Consider the following 18,744-nt stretch of genomic DNA (forward strand, 5'->3'; position numbering starts at 1 on the left):
CCTACCCCCCCAACCCCCTACCCCCACCCAATCCCATCTCCCCCCCCAATTTTTTTTTTTTTAAACATGTAATAAATTACCACACCCCCACACACTCCCCCCTACCCCCCCATCCACCCCCTTCCACCCAATTTTTTTTAAACATCCAATAAATAACCACACCCCACATTATTACCCCCTCTCACCACCCCCACCCCCCCCTTCCCCCCACCCCCCCTTCCCCCCACCCCCCAATTTTTTTCAACATCTTATAAATTACCACACCCCACATTATACCCCCCTCTCACCCCCAGCCCCCCCTACCCCCCACCCCTACCCCCCCCCAATTTTTTTTAAACCCCACCCCACAATATTACCCCCTCTCACCCCACCCCACCCCTACCCCCCAATTTTTTTTTTTTAAACATATTATAAATTACTACACCCCATATTATACCCCCTCTCATTTTTTTTAAACATCTAATAAATTACCACACACCACATTTTACCCCCCTCTCACTCCCCCTATCCCCCACCCCCACCCCCCCCAATTTTTTTTTTAACATCTTATAAATTACCACACCCCACATTATACCCCCCTCTCACCCCCCACAATTTTTTTTTTAAACATCTTATAAATTACCCTACCCCACATTATACCCCCCTCTCACTCCCCCCTTGATCATGACTGGCAGATGACCCCTATTGATTTTCAGGTCACTAGGTCAAAGGTCAAGGTCACAGGGACTCGAAATAGTACAATGGTTTCTGGATGATAACTAACATTAGGTCAAAGGTCAAGGTCACGGTGACAAAAAACGTATTCACACAATGGCTGCCACTACAACTGACAGCCCATATGGGGGGCATGCATGTTTTACAAACAGCCCTTGTTGAGGATTTAGATTAACTACCTTTACCAAGGTTATACACTTAGTTTGACATTGTTTAGAAGATCATGTCAATGTTTCAAGTTCAAGATCAATGTTAAAAATGTATTTTTAGCATGACTATGATTATCAAATAACTTTACAGAAGTACAAGCATACAATAACTTTCTGAAACAAGGTCCTTACGAAATTTAAGTTCAAAGGTTAAATATTACCAATAATTTGAGACTTTGTCCAATATTTTCTTCAAAAAGACTTTCCACATGCATAATTTTATGGCAATAGCATTATTGTATAATCAGTTTATTTATATTTTACACTATGTTTTGGCCCAGCTAGCTCAGTTGGTAGAGCACTTGACTCTTAAATCAGAGGATTGCAGGTTTGATTCCGTGCCTGGCCACATAACCAATGTGGGCATCGGTCATGAAATCCTATCTACCTCCATTCTTCCTCTACCTCTGATTCAAGGAGGGCAGTTGTCAGTTACTGGCATAATGATGTACACTTGAGTCGTGTTATGAGAAAACTGGGCTTATTGCATGTGCATAAAATGTCATCCCAGATTAGCCTGTGCAGTCCGCACATGCTAATTAGGGACAACCTTTTCCACCTAAACTTGATTTTCGGTAAGCAGGGACTTCCTTGAAACTAAAAATACCATTAAAGCGGAAAGTGTCGTCCCTGATTAGCCTGTGAAAACTGCACAGGCTAATCTGAGATGACACTTTACGCACATGTATTAAGCCCAGTTTTTTCATAACGCGGCTCACTTAGTTCCAGTAAACCAGCTCACCCAACAAACGTTTGAGTTGGTTTACTGACCGCTGTGATGTTACTGGCATGCTGTTGAAAAACCCAAAAAAGAAAACTGGCATGCTGTTGAAAAACCCAAAAAAGAAATAAACAAACATTTTGTTGTATGAAAAGGAGAATTTTATGTGTAGACATCATAAAATTAACAATTAACATTATAATAATACTATATTTAAAACATTGTAGACATTATATACTCAATTAATGTAAGGTATTTAATTACATCTATTGATACTATTGCAGAGCAAAAAATAATAAAATAAAAGATATCTTCCTTATTAAAAATAACAATGTATTAAATCCAAATAACATAAATGTATTTTTAGTGTAAATAAAGATCTCAATTTTCTGTCAGTGACATTAAATGTTGTTTTAAAGTTTAAATCCAAAACCATTGATTTGTTGACATCATCATTATGCCCCGTTTACAGATCCGAGAACGCAAGAATGGCTGCTAATACCAAACATTGCCCCAAATGTTGTGATAGTTGCTACATACCTGATTGTGATCATTGGAGGACAGAAAGTGATGAGGAATCGGGAGGCATTCCAACTTAACCAGCTTATGATGGTCTACAACTTCTGCCTGGTGCTTCTCAATGCCTACATTTTCTATGAGGTAACGTTCATGAAATTTATTGTTGTGTAAACTAACATAATTTATGTTTTGTGCAAAATATTTAGTTCTTAGTGACACCATGAATAATTTTTATGTCCCCCACTATAGTAGTGGGGAACATATTGTTTTTGCCCTGTCTGTTGGTCTGTTGGTTGGTCTGTTGGTTGGTTGGTTGGTTGGTTGGTTTGCGCCAACTTTAACATTTGCAATAACTTTTGCAATATTGAAGATAGCAACTTGATATTTGGCATGCATATGTATTTCATGGAGCTGCACATTTTTAGTGGTGAAAGGTCAAGGTCAAGTCATCCTTCAAGGTCAAAGGTCAAATATATGGGTCAAAATCGCTCATTTAATGTACACTTTTGCAGTATTTCAATATTCAAGATAGCAACTTGATATTTGGCATGCATGTGTATCTCATGGAGCTGCACATTTTGAGTGGTGAAAGGTCAAGGTCAAGGTCATCCTTCAAGGTCAGATGTCAAATATATGTGGCCAAAATCGCTCATTTTATGAGTACTTTTGCAATATTGAAGATAGCAACTTGATATTTGGCATGCATGTGTATCTCATGGAGCTTCACATTTTGAGTGGTGAAAAGTCAAGGTCAAGGTCAGAGGTCAAATATATGTGGCCCAAATTGCTTATTTTATTAATACTTTTGCAATGTTGAAGATAGCAACTTGATATTTGGCATGCATGTGTATCTCATGGAGCTGCACATTTTGAGTGGTGAAAGGTCAAGGTCAAGATCATCCTTCAAGGTCAAATATATGGGTCAAAATTGCTCATGTTATGTCACTTCTGCAATATTGAAGCTAGCAATTTTATATTTGAAATGCATGTGTATCTCATGGAACTGCACATTTTGAGTGGTGAAGGGTCAAGGTCAAGGTCATCCTTCAAGGTCAAACATCATATAGGGGTCAAGGTCATCCTTAAAGGTCAAACATCATATAGGGGGACATTGTGTTTCACAAACACATCTTGTTAGTTTTGCCTTTCATTGGAGATCTACTCACCAGGGTCTTTCTAAACAGACACTGTTCAAATCTTATTTCTGTGCACAGTCTTAAAGCAGAATTTTCTTTTTTGTTCTCTGGTAGTGGTAAGACTTTCATGTTATACTTAAAAAATTAGTGAGCTTGGTGTGGAAAAACATAATTTCTCTTCACTACAACAGATTTGCATGTGATAATTACACACATCTTCTGGTTCAATATGCAAGGTCATTGACCAAGGCCCTTAATTTTGGCCTGAAATTCATGTTTGGTGCGCGGTTTTATACCTGATGCCCTCTTTTGTGTTTTGTGACTTATCTCATGTTTGGTGCGCGGTTTTATACCTGATGCCTTCTTTTGTGTTTTATGACTTATCTACTGTTTGGTGCGCGGTTTTATACCTGATGCCCTCTATTGTGTTTGTGACCTATCTCATGTTTGGTGCGCGGTTTTATACCTGATACCCGTTTTGTGTTTTGTGACTTATCTCATGTTTGGAGCGATGTTTTATACCTGAAACCCTCTTTTGTGTTTTGTGACCTATCTCATGTTTGGAGTGATGTTTTATACCTGATACCCTGTTTTGTGTTTTGTGACCTATCTCATGTTTGGTGCCCTGTTTTTATACCTGATACCCTCTTTTGTTTTATGTGACCTATCTCACGTTTGGTGCGCTGTTTTTATACCTGATATCCTCTTATGTGTTATGTGACCTATCTCATGTTTGGTGCGCTGTTTTTATACCTGATACCCTCTTTTGTGTTATGTGACCTATCTCATGTTTGGTGTGCTGTTTTAAACCTGATAGTATACACTCTTTTGTGTTTTGTGACCTATCTCATGTTTGGTGCGCTGTTTTTATACCTGATACACTCTTTTGTGTTTTGTGACCTATCTCATGTTTTGAGCGATGTTTTATACCTGATACCCTCTTTTGTGTTTTGTGACTTATCTCGTGTTTGGTGCGCTTTTTTTATACCTGATACCCTCCTTAGTGTTATGTGACCTATCTCATTTTTTGAGCGATGTTTTATACCTGATATCCTTTTTTGTGTTATGTGACCTACCTCATGTTTGGTGCGCTGTTTTTATACCTGATATCCTCTTTTGTGTTATGTGACCTATCTCATGTTTGATGCGCTGTTTTTATACCTGATACCCTCTTTTGTGTTATGTGACCTATCTCATGTTTGGAGCGATGTTTTAAACCTGATATCCTCTTTTGTGTTTTGTGACCCATCTCATGTTTGGTGCGTTGTTTTTATACCTGATACCCTATTTTGTGTTTTGTGACCTATCTCATGTTTGGTGCGCTGTTTTTATACCTGATACCCTCTTTTGTGTTATGTGACCTATCTCATGTTTGGTGCCCTGTTTTTATACCTGATACCCTCTTTTGTTTTATGTGACCTGTCTCATGTTTGGTGCCCTGTTTAATATATGTTGCCCTCTTTTGTGTTTTGGGACCTGTCTCACATTGGGTGCTTTGGTTCCCTGTTTCAGTTCCTGATGAGCGCATGGTTCAACCTGAGTTTCAGTAAGGTTTGCGCCCCAGTCGGAGCAGGGCAGTGCCGATGCTGACAGACTGGCAAAAGCATGCTGGTGGTTCTTCATTTCAAAGAGTGTGGAGCTCATTGACACTGTAAGTACGGGAGAAAGAAAATATGACTTTGCTTTAAGAAATATAAATATTGCTGCAATTGGAAATGTATTAAAATAAATAAATATATAATCAAATAAAACAATGAAATAAATATAATCAATTTTAGTTGTCCACAGCTGCAGCGGGAGGGAACTAAGCAAACTATAGGTGAACTCAAGTACTTCCGTCCAAATCTGGATCATGCCATAACTAAACCTTACTGTACGGTTTATGCACCTTCCTCTTTGCATAGTGGGCCATATTCGGAATATGCATGTTAGTTTAGTTTATCAATCAGATAACGATTTTGTTTGTAATGGTTGCAGAAATAAAAGAAAATGTATTTATGGATTTTACAACAAGTCAAATAGTACTTAAGCAAGGTTGGTGAATGTGGATGGAGTGCCATATGCAGGTTATTTTAATTTATCAATCTGTTTGTCTGTCTGTGTAGTCCAACAAATCCAGAACCTGCAATAACTCAAGAAGTCCTTAGGCTAGGTTAGTGTTATGTGGATTAAGAGCCATATGGTGATTATATATGCAGGTAATTCCTGTGATTTCGTCAGACCACAGTTGTTATTGCTTTGGTTTGAGAAATAATTAAAAACTATTGTCTGCATCCTGCTATAACTAAAAAATACTTGAGCTAGTGTATTAAAACTTATGGAGATCCAGTTCCTTACCGACAAAATTGAAGGTACTGCTGTTTTGTTTGTGATAAAGCTCTTGTTTAAACAAAGTGCTTGTTAATATTTACTAGGGCTGTAACGAATACACTAGGTGACAAATACGGTATGTATCACGAATGCAGGGTGGCGAAAAAGAATATTTATTCGCGAATATGAATTTCAATGAACAAAAGATATACTGACAACTTGACATGACATTATATAGTATGAAACTATGAGTATTTATCAATTTGATTAATTGAGTATCATTGCAAACTGAAAATATGAAATATAACATTTTGAAATAACAGAACACTGACTCAAACTCCAGATAAGAGGCGCATCTGCGTATTAACACATTGAAAAAATAAAAAATGCATCAGCCCAGTACATAACAAAACGCAATACAAATCTTGGTACGTATTTTAAATCGATTAAAGTGCGTAACCAGTTAAATCAATAATCCAGTTGAGTTTTTAGTGTAAGTTAAACCTTGAATCAAAAGTAAGTCCATCAAAATACATTGTACGCTTGCAATAAAATTGCGGCCCATCATGGTTGTGGATCAAAAAAGGGACGTTTTAAGCGACCATTAACTTTGTCAGTTTTCTATGGCAATGGAAAATACCCCTAAATATTCATAAATACCCTTGATGGCTGAAACAAAGGAGTAAAATACACTTTAACAATAATATCAGGGGGTGAAATACCATTTAGATTAAATCCTTATCTGGAGCTCTGCACTGACTAGAACTGCTTAAACTTTGAACACAATTTTAAAAAATATTACTAGTACCAATAAAATCATTGAGTAGAACAATTAAGCAACTTGACATGGCTCCATGTTTGTTGATAAGCTGCACAATCATTGTCGTAAAGATAAACAAAAAAGAAATTCCATCTGCTAATCCTTTGTGTGTATGTTTGAACATCAAATCACTCGTATTAACCTAAATAAACATTAAACAACCATCTAAAGAATTTTCGATTCAATGTCGTAAATATTCAACCAGTGCCCGCCATTTTTATACGCCCGTTTTAAAAAATCCTCAGCAGTGTCCGCTCTCTTATACAAATAGTTTTCATCCGATCTTCACCAAACTTGGTCATAAGTTGTGTCTAGATAATATCTAGGTCAGGTTTGAATATGGGTCATGCCAGTTCAAAAACTAGGTCACGTGGTCACTTAGTGTATTTCAAGAATTAAGCACGGTGTCCGCTCTCTAATTGAAGTAGTTTTCACTTGATCTTCACCAAATTTGGTCAGAAGTTGTGTCTAGATGATATGTAGGTCAAGTTCAAATATGGGTCAGGCCTGGTCAAAAACTAGGTCAAGAGTTCACTAAGTGCATTTAGCATGGTGTCCGCTTTCTAATTGAAGTAGTTTTCATCTGATCTTCACCTAATTTGGTCAGAAGTTGTGTCTAGATTATATGTAGGTCAAGTTTGAATATGGGTCATGCCGGGTCAAAAACGAGGTCACAAGGTTACTTAGTGCATTTCAAGCATTAAGCATGGTGTCCGCTCTCTAATTGAAGTAGTTTTCATCCTATCTTCACCTAATTTGGTCAGAAGTTGTGTCTAGATGATATGTAGGTCAAGTTCAAATATGGGTCATGCAGGGTCAAAAACGAGGTCATGAGGTCACTTAGTGCATTTCAAGTATTTGGCATGGTGTCCGCTCTCTAATTGAAGTAGTTTGATCCTATCTTCACCTAATTTGGTCAGAAGTTGTGTCTAGATGATATGTAGGTCAAGTTGGAATATGGGTCATGCCGGGTTAAAAACGAGGTCACGAGGTTACTTAGTGCATTTCAAGCATTTAGCATGGTGTCCGCTTTCTAATTGAAGTAGTTTTTATCCGATCTTCACCTTATTTGGCCAGAAGTTGTGTCTAGATGATATGTTGGTCAAGTTCAAATATGGGTCATGAAGGGTCAAAAACGAGGTCATTAGGTCACTTAGTGCATTTCAAGCATTTCGCATGGTGTCCGCTCTCTAATTGAAGTAGTTTTCATCTGATCTCCACCTAATTTAGTCAGAAGTTGTGTCTAGATGATATGTAGGTCAAGTTTAAATATAGGTCATGCGGGGTCAAAAACAAGGTCAAGATGTCACTTAGTGCATTTCAAGCATTTAGCATGGTGTCCGCTCTCTAATTGAAGTAGTTTCCATCTGATCTTCACCGAATTTAGTCAGATGTTACATCTAAATGATATCTAGGTCAAGATCAAATATGGGTCATGCCGGGTCAATAACTAGGTCTCGAGGTCACTTAGTGCATTTCAAGTATTGAGCATGGTGTCCAAAACCTTCGAACGGGCGTATCTTGTGACAGTTTGGCACTCTTGTTGTTTATAATCTCACTGTGTAGCATAGTGGGTGGGGTAAACATGATGAAAAACGCCAGAATAGGAGAAATTTAAATATAGGGGTTTATTGTATGAACCTTCATTTGTAAGGTAAGATAAGATGATTAAACTTTCAAACTCGAAACCAAGTTGTTTGTATTCGTCAAATATTCAGTTCGGGAGGTGGCGAATAACGAATACTATTCGTCCACAGCCGTATTCGAGCAATTCGAATGTATCGTTACAGCCCTAATATTTACAAGGACTGTTAGAAGTGTGTATAAGGTGTTACAATCTGATAAACAAGGCTGACATTTATTTGTTTTTATGCTCATATTATTGACTTTTTGTAAAAAAAAAAAGAGAAGAAAATAAGATTCCTTAATGGGGATTTTAAAAATGATGGTTCATCGTTGATTAGCCTGTGCTAACTGCTGTTATAATACTCTATGCACATGCATTATGACCTGCTTTCCCCAGAGCAAAGATCACTTAAAATGTCCTATTGGCAGATTGTTAAGATCTGTACTAACTAAGTTTTCCTCATGCTGCAGGTGTTTTTCATGCTGCGTAAGAAGAATTCCCAGATCACCTTTCTGCACTTGTACCATCATTCCACAATGCCTCTCATCTGGTACATCGGTGTGAAATATGCCCCTGGTGGGGAATGTATGTTCTTTCAGAATTTTTCTTTTATTGGTTAGAGCTTAATAATATAGACTTTTTAAAGTGTATTTAGAGCCTATGGCTAATCTATACACTCTCAAATCCTCAGTCTGAATCTGTGCTTCAAAATACTGCCAGATAGGGGATGCTTAACAGACGCTCTTGTTGGCTAGATAGACACAGAGCCGCCACATGCAAAAATGGGTCTTACACCATCTGGTCAGGCTATGGTGTGAGAAATAATCTCACGCAAGGTTTCTTGGTCTCATAAGCATACAAGGTAGCTCCTGACCTGATGCTTTGGCTGGGCTGGAGCTACGCTGGTCGCACATGGCTTAAGACCCATTTTTACATGTCACAGTTTATAATATTCAATGTTATACTGCAGCTTCAAGATTAATACTTGAATGAATAATTTGCTGAATTTCTTGATCAGTGTAATGAATATTTTACTTGGTAACAAATATGTATACGTTATCATGGTTACTATTTGAAGTAATGATACTTAATGTATTGTATGGTACATTAATTTTGTCTCCAAGCTGGTCTAGAGTTCCTCTACAGGCGTATGGGATAAGACTCATTTTTTGCATGCTCATATGTGAACAAGCTTGTCTTGTACAAAAAAAATACACTTATAACTACTTGCCAATGTTTGACATGCCAATTCGAACCAAACTCCAACAGCATGTCATCATCATCAATATTTGACATCAATTGAAAAAAATAATTAAAAAGCATCTTCCTACCTAAAAAGGTCCTTTTCCATCTCTGCTTGCAGCGTACTTCTCAGCAAGTATAAACAGCGGTATCCATGTACTCATGTACACCTACTACCTCCTGTCAGCCATGGGGCCTAGCATGCAGAAATACCTCTGGTGGAAGAGATACATGACCGTCATGCAGCTCGTGAGTACCAGGGGTCCAACACACTTGAAAAAACTTGTTATATGATATTGGTTTCAGTCAGGGGGCGGTCAGGCAGATGGGCAGTCAGGCAAACAACAGCTTTAAACTGAGTTTCAAACTGTTCAACAATTTTAGAGTTTCAAACTGTTCAACAATTTTAGTTTTTATTATCTTCAAACTTGATATGTTGACACGGGATTGCATTAGGGGTTGTTAGATTAAGGTCACTTGTTACCAGGGATCATATTTTCCCGCAACATCAATCGGTCCGGATATAAATGGGGAAAAGTATCCGAAAATGTAAATCCGAAATCATGACAAATTACGTTAAAATATATACCATTGATTTTGCCATTCATGAAGGTGGTATAATACATGTACAAGTAAAATTGTTACTTAAAAAAAATACAAATCACACAGGCTTAAATTAGAAAATTACTAAGACTTTACTTGAAAGGAACAATACCTGATGTATTTAGTATACTCCACAAGGAAGAATGGAAGTAAACACCAACCAAATGTGAGGAAGTCCCTGGATTCCAAACACCTCTATAGCTCAATTACTACTTTAACCCTTTATCACTTGGATACATATTTTGACACATTGATAGTCCGTTAGAAAGTTACATTTAATTAAAGACCTTTCGTACAATATTCAAGTTGTAAAGACTTCCTTTCCAACCCTTAAATACTAATGAGCAGCAAACAGCATAAGACCTGAACAGACTGTGAGTTACTTGCAGGCTGTTCTGGTTTTATGCTGGTTGCATAAAGCCATTTTCACTTTGCCTCTGAGTATGTCAGGCTTAAGAATTAACCTAGCAATAATACATTTCATGGAATAAATGTCTGCTCAATGTATATGGATAGTTCATTGATAATAGATCATCAAAAGTAACATCCTGGTAACTTATGAGGAAAGGAAAGGCTTATTGATTTAAAAGTCAAAGGTCAATGTTACCAGGGGTTGGAATATGAGGTCAATGTTACCAGGGCTTGGAATATGAGGTCAATGTTATCAGGGCTTGGAATATGAGATCAATGTTACCAGGGCTTGGAATATGAGGTCAATGTTACCAGGGCTTGGAATATGAGATTGGTTTCTGTCAAAGGTCAATGTTACCAGGGCTTGGAATATGAGATTGGTTTCTGTCAAAGGTCAATGTTTCCATGGCTTGGAATATGAGATTGGTTTCTGTCAAAGGTCAATGTTACCAGGGCTGGGAATATGAGATTGGTTTCTGTCAAAGGTCAATGTTACCAGGGCTTGGAATATGAGATTGGTTTCTGTCAAAGGTCAATGTTACCAAGGCTTGGAATATGAGATTGGTTTCTGTCAAAGGTCAATGTTACCAGGGCTTGGAATATGAGATTGGTTTCTGTCAAAGGTCAATGTTACCAGGGCTTGGAATATGAGATTGGTTTCTGTCAAAGGTCAATGTTACCAGGGCTTGGAATATGAGATTGGTTTCTGTCAAAGGTCAATGTTACCAGGGCTTGGGATATGAGATTGGTTTCTGTCAAAGGTCAATGTTACCAGGGCTTGGAATATGAGATTGGTTTCTGAAATCAAAGGTCAATATTACCAGGGCTTGGAATATGAGGTCAATGTTATCAGGGCTTGAAATATGAGGTCATTGTTACCAGGGCTTGGAATATGAGATTAGTTTCAATGTTACCAGGGCTTGGAATATGAGATTAATTTCTGTCAAAGGTCAATGTTACCAGGGCTTGGAATATGAGGTCAATGTAACCAGGGCTTGGAATATGAGGTCAATGTTACCAGGGCTAGGAATATGAGGTCAATGTTACCAGGGCTTGGAATATGAGGTCAATGTTTCCAGGGCTTGGAATATGAGGTCAATGTTACCAGGGCTTGGAATATGAGATTGGTTTCTGCAGTCAATCTTACCAGGGCTTGGGATATGAGATTGGTTTCTGCAGTCAATGTTACCAGGGCTAGGAATATGGGATTGGTTCCTGTCAAAGGTCAATGTTTCCAGGGCTTGGAATATGAGATTGGTTTCTGTCAAAAGTCAATGTTATCAGGGCTTGGAATATGAGATTGGTTTCTGTCAAAGGTCAATGTTACCAGGGCTTGGAATATGAGATTGGTTTCTGCTGTCAATGTTACCAGGGCTTGGTATATGAGATTGGTTTCTGTCAAAGGTCAATGTTACCAGGGCTTGGAATATGAGATTGGTTTCTGAAGTCAAAGGTCAATGTTACCAGGGCTTGGAATATGAGATTGGTTTCTGCAGTCAATGTTACCAGGGCTTGGAATATGAGATTGGTTACTGAAGTCCAAGGTCAATGTTACCAGGGCTTTGAATATGAGATTGGTTTCTGCAGTCAATGTTACCAGGGCTTGGAATATGAGATTGGTTTCTGTCAAACGTCAATGTTACCAGGGCTTGGAATATGAGATTGGTTTCTGTCAAAGGTCAATGTTACCAGGGCTTGATATATGAGATTGGTTTCTGTCAACGGTCAATGTTACCAGGGCTTGGAATATGAGATTGGTTTCTGTCAAAGGTCAATGTTACCAGGGCTTGGAACATGAGATTGGTTATGTTACCAGGGCTTGGAATATGAGATTAGTTTCTGAAGTCAAAGGTCAATGTCACTAGGGCTTGGAATATGAGATTGGTTTCTGAAGTCAAAGGTCAATGTTACCAGGGTTTGGAATATGAGATTGGTTTCTGAAGTCAAAGGTCAATGATACCAGGGCTTGGATTATGAGATTTGTTATGTTACCAGAGCTTGGAATATGAGATTTGTTTCTGAAGTCAAAGGTCAATGTTACCAGGGCTTGGAATATGAGATTGGTTTTTGAAGTCAAAGGTCAATGTTACCAGGGCTTGGAATATGAGATTGGTTTCTGACGTCAAAGGTCAATGTTACCAGGGCTTGGAATATGAGATTGGTTTCTGAAGTCAAAGGTCAATGTTACCAGGGCTTGGAATATGAGATTGGTTTCTGCAGTCAATGTAACCAGGGCTTGGAATATGAGATTGGTTTCTGCAGTCAATGTTACCAGGGCTTGGAATATGAGATTGGTTTCTGCAGTCAATGTTACCAGGGCTTGGAATATGAGGTTGGTTTCTGCAGTCAATGTTACCAAGGCTTGGAATATGAGATTTGTTTCTGCATTCAAAGATACCAAGGCTTGGTAAATGAGATTGGTTTCTGCAGTCAATGTTACCAGGGCTTGGAATATGAGATTGGTTTCTGCAGCCAATGTTACCAGGGCTTGGAATATGAGATTGGTTTCTGCAGTCAATGTTACCAGGGCTTGGAATATGAGATTGGTTTCTGCAGTCAATGTTACCAGGGCTTGGAATATGAGATTGGTTTCTGCAGTCAATGTTACCAGGGCTTGGAATATGAGATTGGTATCTGCAGTCAATGTTACCAGGGCTTGGACTATGAGATTGGTTTCTGCAGTCAATGTTACCAGGGCTTGGAATATGAGATTGGTTTCTGCAGTCAATGTTACCAGGGCTTGGAATATGAGATTGGTTTCTGCAGTCAATGTTACCAGGGCTTGGAAAATGAGATTGGTTTCTGCAGTCAATGTTACCAGGGCTTGGAATATGAGATTGGTTTCTGAAGTCAAAGGTCAATGTTACCAGGGCTTGGAATATGAGATTGGTTTCTGCAGTCAATGTTACCAGGGCTTGGAATATGAGATTGGTTTCTGCAGTCAATGTTACCAGGGCTTGGAATATGAGATTGGTTTCAATGTTACCAGGGCTTGGAATATGAGATTGGTTTCTGCATGATATGTAGAGTCGGCTTTGGGCCTTGTTTACCATCAATAACCAGAATCAGCGTGCTGGTCGCTTTTGACAGAACAGATTAATTCCCTTTAGATTTTTATAGATAACAAGTGGGAAAGGGTTAAGATATTTGTAAAAGCCTTCATATAATTTTGTTAACATTGCAGCTCCAGTTTTGGGTGATACTGTTCCATACGTCCTATGCAATCTACTCCGACTGTGGCTTCCCTAACCTGTACAACTGGGCGCTGATATTCTACGACTTCACACACATTGCTCTCTTCTCAAACTTCTACTACAACACATATAAGAAACCCAGACAACCTGACTCAAAGAGAGGAGACAAGGCAGCTTTGAACGGCCTTGTTGGCAAACATGATGCTCATGTGAACGGAATCAGTCAAAATGGAGCTGGGTTGCGAAAGAGAAATTGAAATACTTTGTTTTGAGTTGTCATGACATACATTGTTTAAGTGCTCAAAGCCATACAATCACAGAGTTGTTTGTTAAATGATCTGTTAGGTGTTCTGTAAAGAGATTGATTTCATTCGGTTGAAATAAGTTGTGAGTTTTGATGATATCTTCTACTTATGTAAGTAGCATTATTGTTTACTTGTGTGTTACATTTGTGACAGGAACATTGCTGGATTAACCCATTTATGCCTAGGTCTAGGAAAAAAGCCTTGGCAAACAGCGTAGACCCAGATGAGACGCCACATGATGCGGCGTCTCATCAGGGTCTGCGCTGTTTGCTTAAAGGAATTTCTGTAAGAAATATTCTAAATATAGAAATAAATATACAGACATTCCTTATTTTGGAAATAAATTGATCCAATTTAGAAGGATGGGAGAGTCCACTTGGCATAAATGGGTTAAGCACCATGGAGGCCCATAGGCAGTGAAACTTTTGGGGTTCAGCCCACAGATTTTCGTCATAATTAAGTACTTTTGAAGTGAAGTAAAGTCATTAAATATTAAATCATTTATCACATATATAAATAAAGTGTTAAAGCGGGAATGATTATTCCTTTAGTATCATAAGAATACCTTGTTGCATGCTAAGTAAGTAAAAAAATATTTTGTCGCGGTCTCATGGGGCCCCTAAAAATTGCGGGGCCCATAGGCAGTTGCCTACTCTGCATAATGGGTAATACGGGGCTCAACAGGAACATGTACGTTTTGAATTTCAGTTTAAAGGACATAATGTTTGGTGTGCAAGAGCTTTTTTGCTTAAACAGGTAATAATTTGTGTGGGGGAAAATGGAGTTTTTGGAAATAATTAAAAAAGTTTGTTGTGCATAACAAACAAACCCTATATGTGACAATAAAAAAATATCAATTGTGTATGTATATTGATGTCATTCATAAGTTATTCTGGCAGCTTTCACAAAATGGAGGTTAATAATATTTTTATGCTATGTTTGACTCAATGATGTCTCCATGTTTAGTGTTTGTTTTGTTTTTAATAAGTACAAATATTGAAATTATGAAGAAGTTTTTATACATTATCAAATTATTGATCTGTTTGAAAAATATTTTACATTTTATTGAACTATTTACATTTCTCCTTTTTTTAATAGTCAATTAACAAAATGGATACATTTGGATACAAAATGTATTTATTACATATTTTAAATGAAATAATAGCAGTCATGTGCTAGTAATGTACATTTAATTTACATTTACATTCAATGTATATCTTTAAAGGCATTTACAGGCAGCAAAAAGATTTGTAAAACTTAAAATTCTGCATCTTCTTCTGTGGTGTTTTAAGTTTGCTGGAATACTGGTGCCTGTAAGCAATATTGGAAAAGTGATGTTTTTTTTTAAGTTTTTAAACATATAAATGTGTTTGTTTTCTTGCTCTTTTGATACTTACTATTTATATGTACATGTTTATTTTCTCTAATTTTATATTGTTTTATATTATTGTGTTCTCATTTGATTAACATATGTCCTTAAATAAGCATAATATATCATTAATTAATATTTTACTCAATTTCTTGTAGATATTTTCTGAATTCAAGAAATAAGTTATTTACGGATTTATTTTTGTCTCATATTTTTTACAAAGAAAATGTTATGGAATGGCGAAAGTTCTTAAATACATATGGGAATCCTGCATTTACTTACAAATTAAATTATAAAATACATATTATTTTGATGGACTAGCCAATCAATTGAGCATTTTCAAGAAAAATCTTTATGAAAATCGTGTAATGGGAGGGACGTTAATAAAGTGCTCATTGAAAGATAAACTGTCAATAAATAGGACATAAAGTTTTCATAACTTTCCTTTAAATGTACCGGTATGTACAATGAACAATTGAGAACTTTGGTATTGTGGTTCTCTTCAAACTTCTTTCAGATAATGTCCCTTGGGTCAAAACTAGCCATGCCCAGGATGTTTTTGTGTTACAACTTGCTACAATTTACAACATTTGGCTCTTAAGGCGGGGATGGTGGTATTTATTACTATTGATGCACCCTCTTATTTAATATTGTCTTCATTTATAAATTCTTTTAAACAATTTTTCTTAAATAAAGAAATAATAATATCAAATACATTTATATGCTTAATTAATCTGAATTAACTATTTTCCAAAAACAATGTAAACTTATGACGCAGCTGGGAATTTTATTTCTCCAAGGATTTGTTTTCTCCAGACAAAAATAATGCCCCCATAAATTCATGTCAATTCAAAGTTTAAAAGAAGGGCTTTTAACTGTATAGATGATAATTATTCTGTTGTGTCAGGGTTTTTTTAACTTCATTTTTATTTCTTATGAGCACAATACTTTGTTAAATAGCTGATTTTCAACTTATGCCATATTTAAAGGCAATAATTTGTTGTTTGAACATTTTGTTTTGATTGCAATCAATCAAATTAAACTGCCATGTTTAAGTGTTTATTTTTTATGAAATTTATTAATGATTTATGATGTGTAGAATAAATGTGTATACATACATAACTAGATGTTTACCCACATCAAAAATAGTAATTACATTTCAACAAGAATAACAAAGTTATGATTCTTAGCCATAATGTGCTCTTAGTTTAGTTTTGTTTAGTTTTGTAAGTATGATATTATATTTCCTGATTTTACTTTATGAATGATAATATGGTTCCTGATATCTGTGAATGTTAATTCAAACAAAACTAATACAATTACTGTGACATTCCATGAACTGACTTCATCAGAACTTAATGCTCATGTTATCATATCTTGAGCGAGTTTGTGATCATTTAAGTGTACAATGTACTGACAAGTCAGATGTCAATGCTTTGTAACAGAGGATGATAGACAGTGTGTGCTCTATGGTAAGGGCCTCGTCATAATCATCATAGATTCTTAATAACTCATCGTTATCAACAAATATTATAAAATCAGGCAACTTAATCAACATAGATTGTTAATAAGTCATGTTTATCAACAATGATTCTAAACCAATTATCTTATGTTTTTAGATGAACATGTAGTTTACTTGAACACTCGGTTATGCAATATAAATATAATACATACAAAATCTAATTTGATTACCAGTTATTCATAATTGTAATAAAGAAGCCAAAAATATTAAGATAAACATGCGTTTGTGTGACAGGATCTGTTATGTTGCTTTTCAATTAAAAAGTATTGTTAAATGAGTATTTATTGATCTGTTTGTACTGTCTGTGATGATTGTGTTTATCTCTATCTAACATTTTATTACTGTCTAGAGATCAATTCTTTCTTTCTTATTGTATAGAAAACTGCAATAAATTTAATTTATAAAGTAGAAAATTGTTAGCGATATTATACTTTAATGTCATCAACTTGAACTGGACGTATGGTATTTTGCACAGAGGTTCCATGGCTTAGGACAGGTATACCCAGGAGTTAGGTATGGCATGGCATGTTTGGTATTGTGACTCGTGAGGCTCGGCATTATGTTGGGAATCAGAATCGTTTATACCGACCTTTATAGCAGTTTTACAAAGAATTATATTGTGTGATATTGTGGGCAATCAGGTCACGGATTGGAATGTTGCTGGTGATATTGTTGAGAAATGGACTTTTTTTAGCATCAATGTTTGATTTGGACAAATGCGGATCGTGCTGTTGAAGATGATAATGTCGTTGCTTGGGCAGTTGCGGACAATGATGTCGCGGATGGGATAGTTTCGGGCAATAATGTCGCTGATTGGACAGTTGCGAGCTATTATTTTGTTGATTGGACAATTGCAGACGATAATGCCGTGTATTGAAAAATTGCAGCAAAAATGTCGCGGATTGGACAATTAAGGGCGATAAAATCGCGCATTGGACTGTTGCGGGCGATAATGTTGTTCGTTGGACTATTGCGGGAGATAATGTCGTAGAACTTGCTGTGGATGATAATATAGCAGCCTGGACTGTTGTGGGGGATTATGATGTGGACAGGGCTGTTGCGGCCGTTAACGACGCAGATCACGAATAGGAGTAGTGTATTTGGATATATTGCGGCATTATTAAGGCATAATTGATGCTGCGGATGATAATATCGCTAATTTGAATGTTGCGAAAGGATAATGTCACTGATTGAAGGACTGCTGTAGATAATCTCGCGAATCGGACTTAATCTTGCGAATCAGACTTATGCGGGCTAAATGTCGCGTACTTCAGTGCTGCGGATGATAATATCGCGGATTGGAGTGCCGAGGGCGTAAATGTCGCGGACTGGAATGCTGCGAACGTTAATGTCGAGGACTGGAATGCTACGGGCGTAGATGTCGCGGACAGGAATCGGGGGTAAATGTCGTGGACCGGAGTGCCTCGGGCGTAAATGTCGCAGAATGAAGTACTGCGGACGTAAATGTTGCGGACTTGAATGCTGTGGACGTTAATGTCGCGGACTTGATTGCAGCGGGCGTAAATGTCGCAGACTGGACTGCTGTGGGTGTAAATGTTGCGGACTGGACTGCTGCGGGCATAAATATCGCGGACTGGAGTGCTGCGGGCATAAATTTCGCTGACTGGAGTGCTGCGGGCGTAAATGTCTGGGACTTGAGTGCTGCTTGCGTAAATGGCGTAGACTGGAGTGCTGCTGACGATGATGTCGCGGGCTGGAGTGCTGCTGACGATAATGTCGCGGACTGGAGTGCTGCTAACGGTGATGTCGCGGACTGGAGTGTGCTTAAGATGATATCACGGTCTTGAGTGCTTTCTGACGATGATGTCGTGGACTGGAGTGCTGCTTACGATGATGTCACGGTTGGCTGGAGTGCTGCTGACGATGATGTCGCGGCTGGAGTGCTGCTAACGATGATGTCGCGGACTTGAATGCTGCTAACGATGATGTCGCGGACTGGAGTGCTGCTGCCAATGAAGTCGCGGGCTGGATTTCTGCTGACGATAATGTCGAGGGCTGGATTGCTGCTGAAGATAATATCG

At 37.6% G+C, this 18,744-nt stretch overlaps 1 pseudogene; it reads left to right on the forward strand.

Annotated features, from left to right (window-relative positions):
- Nucleotides 1-17,109, forward strand: part of LOC127831825 (elongation of very long chain fatty acids protein 4-like) — a 28,756-nt pseudogene extending 11,647 nt beyond the window's left edge.
- The last annotated feature ends 1,635 nt before the right edge of the window (nt 17,110-18,744 follow it).

Source organism: Dreissena polymorpha, chromosome 1, assembly GCF_020536995.1.
Source record: "Dreissena polymorpha isolate Duluth1 chromosome 1, UMN_Dpol_1.0, whole genome shotgun sequence".
NCBI classification, from domain to species: domain Eukaryota; kingdom Metazoa; phylum Mollusca; class Bivalvia; order Myida; family Dreissenidae; genus Dreissena; species Dreissena polymorpha.